General features: G+C 47.4%; 1 long non-coding RNA gene across 1 annotated transcript in view; it reads right to left on the reverse strand.

The window, feature by feature from the left end:
- LOC114892467 overlaps window positions 1-8,583 on the reverse strand; it is a 51,942-nt gene that overhangs the window by 1,345 nt on the left and 42,014 nt on the right. The gene's annotated exons all lie outside the window — the stretch shown is intronic.

Genomic DNA, 8,583 nt, shown 5'->3' on the forward strand with positions numbered 1-8,583 from the left:
TGACTGTTCCACTTCCTTAGCAACCTCTTTTCTCTCCCTTCCCCACAGGTCTGAGGCTCCATGTGTGGTTGGGCTGGTTTTTAGGAGGAAGCTCACCTGTCACCTATTTGGCCAAGTGCCACTGTGGGATTGTTCCTTTTGGTGGTCAGTATTGGGCCTAGGACCTCAGTAGATTGTCACCACCCAGGACACACCTTTATTCTCCCTCAGCAGCTGCCTGACAGCCTGCTTCCCCAAAACGAAGCCACCTTGGGGTCAGGGCTCTCCCCAGGGGAGGGTGGAGGGAAACACTTCCTGACACACAGCCAAGTCACCCCCTTCCCCTCACCACTGCCAGTTTCACACCCTGCTCTCCCGTCCCAGCCTGCCTCTCCCTTCACACACTGTGACCTTCTGCCTTCTCACCCTCACATCAGTCTTAGCCCATTCATTGGGCAACTCCAAGCTTTCATCACACCTGTGAGCCTCACCCCAGCTCGGTTTGTGTGTCAGCCAGGTTTTATGGGAAGGACCTGCAAAAAGAATACAAAGGGCCTGGAATGGTTTGGGGACAGTCACTTCTCTCAGAACTTTGGGTGTCCTCTAATCAGAAAAAGGAATCACGATTCATTCTGGGGCAAAGTCATTAACTCATTTATTCCACAAATAATCACTGAACACTTATCAGGCACTAGGGACACAGCAATAAACAAGACAGCCAAGGATATGCTTTTATGGAGCTTGCACTCTACCGTAGGGGGAGACAGGCAACACATTAAGTAAATTAAAAAGTAAACTAGATCCTATGATGACAATCGCTAAGATGAAAGTTAAAATTCAATGATATGCTATAGGATGTTGTGTCCCAGTGCTTGGGGCAACACGTTAGACTTGGTGACTGATTAGCAAAGGTCTCTCTGAGCCTGTGACCTGTAAGCTGATGCTTGAATAAGCAGAAGGAACCAGACTTGTGATGATCCATTGCCGAAGTATTCTAAGCCGTGCAAATAGGGCAAAAACTTTGAGATGGGAACAAGTTTGGAGCACTCAGGGAACAGCAAGCAGGCCAGAAAGGAGGGAGGGTTATGAGATAACATTGAAGCAAAGGCTAGTGACAGATAACAGAGAATGTTACAGGCCCAAGGTAGATGCTGGATTTTATTCCCTATCACTGTGAGCATCAAAGGAGAGACGTCAGTGAGAAAGCATAGTTATGCAGGATTCTTTCACCTCTTCCCCTTTCTCTACCCAGGCCTCTCTACCCCACCTGCTCTCTGGCAGTCAAGTGACAGGGACACACTCCTGAGGAAGCAGACAGGCCACTCTTCTTTCCCTGACTATCTGTGGACCGTGGGCAACTGAGGCTTAGAAACCTACTGGCCCTGGGCCCCTAGTGAGTCACAAGGGGGCAAATCCACAGCAGAAACCTTGGCATCCTGCTTCCCAGGTCTGTGCTGGGTTCCCAGGCCTCTGGAAAGACAGGCTCCTTGGGACACTGTCACTGAGTCAGCTAGGCCATACAGACCTTCATTTAGGGAGAGCACTTGCAAGCCAGTGGGAAGGAGGTGCTGGCGGTGACAAGAAATGGGAGAAGGGGACTTGGAGACGGGACCCACCTGAGTCCCTTTCCCACTGTGGCTGAGATGTCTATGCTCATAGATTGGTTCTCCCACACCTGGCTATGCATCAGAATTACCTGGGAACTTATTTAAGATAAAGAGGTCCTCCTAATTTAAAACTTCCTGGGGTGGGTCCCAAGCATTTACACTTTTGGCAGGCAATTCTGACATCAGCCAGTTTATGAAGCACTGGTCTGCATAATTAGGATAACAAGTTAAGCATCTGAACGAAATCTGAACCTCTGAGGCAGAGGCAGAAGAACTTTAAATAATGACACTTCACATGTGCTCATGATCTTGCGTGATCCTCACAACTGCCCTAAGACTAGATACTCCTCCCTATTTTAAAAGGGTGAGGCTAAAAACAGGTGAGTAACAGCCCAAGGCCACCCAGTTAGTAAGAATCTCAGCCTCAATTAGAATTCCTCTCTTTTTCCTCGGCCTGTGCTCTTAAGCTCAACACTATTCTGAACAAATGCATGAGACGATGGCCGCCCTCTCTCTGCCTCCACCGACAATAACATCCTCAGCTTTACTGAGGCTCAGTGCTCCATCTGTCTTGGGGGGAGGTGCTAAGAATCTCTGCCTCACAGACTGGAGGGAGGCCTAGGTAAGGGCAACAGGGCAGCTAGTGAAATGGGTACACTCCCGGGAGCCAGACTGCCACGGGTTCAAATTTAGGTTCTGCTATTTTTCTCTCTTTCTAACTTTGGACATGTTAGTCAATTTCTCTGATCTACAGTTTGCTTATCTGTAAAATGGGGATAATAATAGTAGCAGAATATGATGCTTGGCCCACAGTAGGTGCTTACTTGGTGACAGCTGCAGTTAGGACCAAATGCTTCCTTCTGTCTTCCTTTCCCCCTTCCTTCCTTTCTTCCTTCATTTCTCCCTCCCATTCTTTGTTCCTTCCTTCCTTTCTTCCTCCCTCCTTTCCTTCCAGTGGGAATTTAGTAAGGTGCTGCTTTCACCTGGGCCAGTCATCCTCAGTTGAAGTGGTCCCTCTCTGCTGCGAGATGGCCATTCTTACCAATGAGTTGGTGGATCTGCAAGGCCACTCAAAGTTTCAGAAACCTCTACCCAAAAAAGCAGCCCTCATCGCTCAGAGAGAAGCATGTGACCCCTGGGGGATGGGATTCAGCTGCCTTCTCCTTCCATTCTGACCAGAAAAGTGAGTCCCAAGTAGAGCCAGAACTCGGCTGGCTGGGGATAACGGAGGGGCTCCTCCACTGAGGGTACTTCTATCACCAGGTGGCCATGAGCCCAGTTACCCAAACTTGGAAGCTCACGGTAAGGGGTCATTTCTCCTACCCCAAGCTGATTTCTCTCATCCGTGTCTCTATCCCCATGAGAGCCAGTTGATCAGGCAATTTGGGGGGGTGCAGCGGGATTTGAACTCAGGCCTGATCCTTGGAGTCCCCATGCACCTCCTATGCTGACTGGGGCCCCTGGAGGAAGTGCCAGATAATACTTCTTGTGCACCTGGGTGTAGAGAGGCTCTTATGTCTCATGGCCTGGGGTCAAGATCCATTTGAATAGGATGATAGATAGGAATGGATGAGGTGGGGGTGTGTGTTAAGGGGACGTCTGAAATCCCTATCATCCCCAGAAGATGTTGAGGAAAGGATACTTATGATGTGCTTGGCGAATGCCTGGATTCCAAGCCATCCTCCTCCATTTCTGTGGCTTCAAGAGATTTAAATCTCCAGCCCCAGGACTTTACCCCTTCCGTCATCCCCTAGCACAGATGGCTCACTGGAGGGACAGGCAAGTGATTCTCATCCATTACACAACCTGCCTCCTTCCTCAAGCCTCAGGTTCCTCCATATAAAATGAAGGTTTGAAACAATTGTTCTGTATTCAGGCACTGGCCAGTGATGTCCAGAGTGAATTGTTGGCAGTCGTGCTGCTGTGAAAAGTCTTGCTGAGACAATTCTATGACGATCAACAGTGCCTGATCTACAGGGTGTGATAACTTTCTCTCTGTGCCTCGGCTTCTTCATCTTCAGATGGGGGGAGAATAACAATCTACTTAGGGGGTTCTTGTGACAATTGAAGGAGATAGCATCTCTGAAAGTGCTTGGCAAAAGGGAAAGCCCTATATAAATAGGTCAGTACTATTATTAACGTCTCCAGAGCTCAGCCTTGGAACGAGGTCACATCACATCCTGTACCAGGAATGTATAAGTTTGGTTCCTCTTAGAAATGTGGTCACAGAGCTGCAATTTAACAATATCCATTTGCTCTTTTAAAATTTATTTTATTTTATTTTATTTGGCCACGCCACGTGGCTTGCGACATCTTAGTTCTCCAGGAATCGGGACGTGCTCCCGGCAGTGGAAGCGTGGAGTCCTAACCACTGGACCGCCCGGGAATTCCCATTTGCTCTTTTTTATAACTTAAGGTTGATCTAAGACAATGGTTCACAAAGGAAGAGATACTACCTCCTAGGGGATATTTTAGTAATCTGTGGGAGAGTTTTTGGTTGTCACCGATAGAGGAGTCCTCAGGCATTTGTGGGGGAAGGACGTCAGGCACACACAATTAAGAATTGCCCCAACTTCCACTGTTTTTGAGTGTCCCGTCAGATACTTATATGGGTGAAATTTTGATTATAATTACTTGAGCCTAGACTCATTTCTAATTCACACAAAAATACAAAAAGAGTTTTTGCACTGACTTTTCCAGGAATGAAATTAGCATGAGTTTTCATTTTGGCGTTATCTGAGTTGCCAAACGACAAACCTGTGTCCATTAGTATTTGTAGTTGTCACATTCAAGGTAAGTCTGTGTAGGTGCAACTACACTGAGATTTCTAGAGTAGTCTGACCAAGCATTTGCCTATTCAAATAATATTATTTTATTTTAAATCACCTCTTTTATATTAATTAGGGTATTCACTTTCTTTAAAGAGTAAATGTGCAGTTAGGATATTATTTGTGAACTTCATTTCAGAATAGTAAAGGGACGTTAATGTATTTGTTATAAAAAGGAAACATCGGGCTTCCCTGGTGGCGCGTGGTTGAGAGTCCGCCTGCCGATGCAGGGGACACGGGTTCGAGCCCCGGTCTGGGAAGATACCACATGCCGCGGAACGGCTGGGCCCATGAGCCATGGCCGCTGAGCCTGCGCGTCCGGAGCCAGTGCTCCGCAACGGGAGAGGCCACAACAGTGAGAGGCCCACGTACCGCAAATAAATAAATAAATAAATAAATAAATTTAAAAAAAGGAAATATCGATTCTGAAAAGGTTGAGAACCACCAACATAAGAGATGTTCACATGGAATATCCCTTGTAAAAACGCTGTTCTAGATATTATTACATAGAAGGTCCCTGGCCAGTGCCTGAATGAGGTGTAATAAACTCCTCTTGTAGTTCAGTGTTAGGAAGTTTGGCTCATCTGGTATCTGGTATAGGTACTTCCTTTTATGAGATAATGCAGGTGTGGAATTCATATGCTCCCTTTTTGCATCCACTGCCAGGAAGCTCACAGTTAAGTTTTGGTGCTCAGTTGCAGTGATTATCCCCAGTCCAGCATTTTGAAGACAATGATTTCTTACTTCTCCAATTTGATTTCATTATGGAGCTCTTTAATCCTTCTGTAAATATTTACTTGTTTCTATGTCTCTTGTCTAAATCTTTTCTGGAAGTAAGGGGAGCATAAGTAATTAGTTTGAAACTCAATAATCACATACCTGCAGTTGCCTTCCCAACACTTCCTGAGTCTGGCAGTCTAGGTCAGAGGCGACCGGAAAGCCTGAGGTAAAAAGGTTTACTGAGGGCTCGGGTGGTTTTGCTCTGCAGACTCGATCTCTCTTTTTCCTCTGCCTCTTCCTTTCAAAGGCTCTCACCCCTCCACTCCAGATGGAGTGTCGGCATTGTGACAAGTGGAAGCAGGCTCCAGCTGTCAGGGTCCACTCCAAATCTTGGCTGGATCTTGGTATCTGGGGTCAAGGTGGGGTCAGAGAAGGGCACCCCAGCCCCAGGATGAGAGATGCCCAAAGCTCCAGCTGGAGAGACTCTCTCCCCAGACACTCTCCTAGCATCTTGTCTGAATCCCTCAGAGAGGAGACTTTAAGCTTGGGCTGAGGCATGTGACCGACACCTTTCTGCTCCCTGGGTCCACCGGCCCCTAACTCTGACCTTGAACAAAATATCTCTCTGAGCCTCAGTTTCCTCATCCAGAAATGGGAACGTTAGCTACCTCAAAGGGCTACTGTGAAGACTCACTGAGGTAACCTGCAAGGTGCTCATGCAGTGCTTGGAACATAGCAAGTACTCAGAAACCAGCAGTGGCTGTTCATTCCAGTCTGCCCTGGATTGGTATGACTCATAGGCCTGTCTGCTGGCCCCAGCTGTGAGCTCCTGGAGGCAAGAGCGTGCATTCAATCTCAGCTCCTCATTCATAAGTTCAGTGACTGTGGCAAACTGCTCAACCTTTCTGAGCCTCAGTGTTCTTATGATAAAGTAAGAATAATGAAATATACCTCAAATTTGTGGGGTGAGTAAAATTAACAGTGGTTATTTTGGGGTAAAAGGGCATTTGAAAATTTATTTTATGTTATTTTTACTCTTATGAGCATTTTCTGTTTTCTCTAGAACAAATGCGAATTATTTATGTATTGAAGTCATTTTTCAAAAATGTGCTTTTTTTCTAAAAAAAACCCTTAAATTTATTGAGCACTCACTACATTTTAGGTATTGTTCTAAGAGCTTTACATACATTATTTCATTTAATTCTCACAACAGCTCTCTGAGGAAAATAGTATCTTCACCCCCATTTTTATTTATTTATTTATCTATTTATTTATTTATTTGGTTGTGCCGGGTCTTAGTTGCGGCAGGCGTGCTCCTTAGTTGAGGCATGTAAACTCTTAGTTTTGGCATGCATGTGGGATCTAGTTCCCTGACCAGGGATCGAACCCCGGTCCCCTGCATTGGGAGCATGGAGTCTTAACTGTTGCACCACCAGGGATGTCCCCACCCCCATTTTATAGATGGGAAAACCAAGGCTTAACGAGGCTGAGCAATTTGCTCAGCTGGTTGTAAGTGAATCTATACATGTGATAAAATTTCATAAAACTATACACCCAAACACACACAAATGAGTACATATAGAAACAAGTGAAATCTGAATAAGGCCTGCAGTCTAGTTAACAGTGTTGTGCTTATGTCATCATCCTGGTTTTGAATATTATACTATTGTGATGTAAGATATTACCATTGGGAGAAGCTGGATGAAAGGTACCAGCCAGAGACCTGCTTTTTTTTACAACTTCTTTTTTTTTTTTTTTGCTGTACACGGGCCTCTCACTGTCGTGGCCTCTCCCGTTGAGGAGCACAGGCTCCGGACGCGCAGGCTCAGCGGCCATGGCTCACGGGCCCAGTCGCTCCGCGGCATGTGGGATCTTCCCGGACTGGGGCACGAACCCGTGTCCCCTGCATCGGCAGGCGGACTCTCAACCACTGCGCCACCAGTGAAGCCCTACAACTTCTTCTATAGTTCTTCTTCTATGATTAGACTCACGTCGTTTTTTAAAAAATAAGTTAAATTAAAAGTTTTAAAAAACTGTGAGTTTTTTAAAAGCTTGTCATAAGAATTACATGAGATAATGTGCCTAGCACAGTGGTTGGATGCAACTGACATTTCACTATATGATATTTTCTTTCTTCCCCACTCTGGAAGTGACTATTTTCATAGCTTTTAATTATAACAGCCTCCCTCTATTGTGTTTACTATGTACCAGGCCTATTTTACATGCATTGTTCCATTTAATAAAGCCTATGAAATGGGCACTTTTATTATTCCCCTTCTGCTGTTAGGAAAACTCAGGTTCTGCAAAGGTAAATCTCTTCTCCACTTGCTAGAAAGTGACCAAGCCGGGATTTACACCCAGGCAGCCAGTTAGTGACACTGCTTCCTGCCCCTCAGGGCCAGTTCAGTGTACTGCTAAAGGTCTACTTTGAACCTTGGAAATCATCTACTCCAACTGTCTCAGTTTCGGTGGAAGAAAACAGGCTCAGAGTGGGGAGCGGCTTTGCCCAAGGACACCCAACAAGTCTGTGTTTCAGCTAGGATGAGAACCAGGTCTTTGAATTCCTAGGCCAGGGTATTTTCCAGGGCTCATGCCCAGGGCTGCTCTCCCAGACAGCACATCTTCACTGGCCCTGTCTGGGAGACCACTGATGCCCACAGACAGACCCTCACTCACCTCCCTCACCAACCTGTGCAGCTCAGGGCACTTGAGACCCAAGAGGGAGAAGGGCCCAGGGAGGGTGGAGGCATGGTGGCCCTCTATTTCAGGCAGCCTGGGGAGCCAGAGTAGTTGGGGCCACAGAGAGGGCAAGGGCAGACCCTCTGAACTTTAGCTGGAATGGGGGAGGGAAGGGAGGCTGTGCTTGTGAGGGGGTATTCATGCCAAATCCAGCGCCTGTTCCCCTCAGGCTCCCTTGAGTCACTTGCCCCTGGGGTTGGGACACATTCTTGAAGGGGTGGTCACGGGGATTCCCCACCCTCTCAAGCCCTAGGCCAGTTTCTATTCTTCCTGGGACTGAAACCAACTCCCCCATCAGACTCAGCACCCAACTCCCAACTGGTAATATAGTGACTTGCTCCTCTAATTCCTGCCCTGGGAACTCCTTGGACTTGAGAAATTTGACCCAAGTCCATACCTGGGGTTGGTGAGGAGGGCCAGCCTGAGTCCCATTTTTCAGAGAGGAAATGGGTCCCAGGTATCCAGTGGGGAGGTTGACCTGCATTCAGATGAGCCTGATGGGTCTCTCGCCCCATCGCTGTTGCGCTCCCCCGCACCCCATCCCGCCAGGCCAGTCTGCAGTGGCTCAGGGCAAGGCGGAGGATCAAGGCCCCTTCTTGCCATCCCCACCATCTCTGCGCCCTAGTGGGTCCGCTCTGGGAAGCAAACCCTGCCGCTTGGCCCAAGGGAGCGGCCCTAGCGATCGTTTCCGCGGGGAGCAGCGCCCTCAT

Source organism: Monodon monoceros, unplaced genomic scaffold (assembly GCF_005190385.1).
Source record: "Monodon monoceros isolate NGI ecotype Baffin Bay Population unplaced genomic scaffold, NGI_Narwhal_1 Super_Scaffold_12, whole genome shotgun sequence".
Taxonomy (NCBI): Eukaryota; Metazoa; Chordata; class Mammalia; order Artiodactyla; family Monodontidae; genus Monodon; species Monodon monoceros.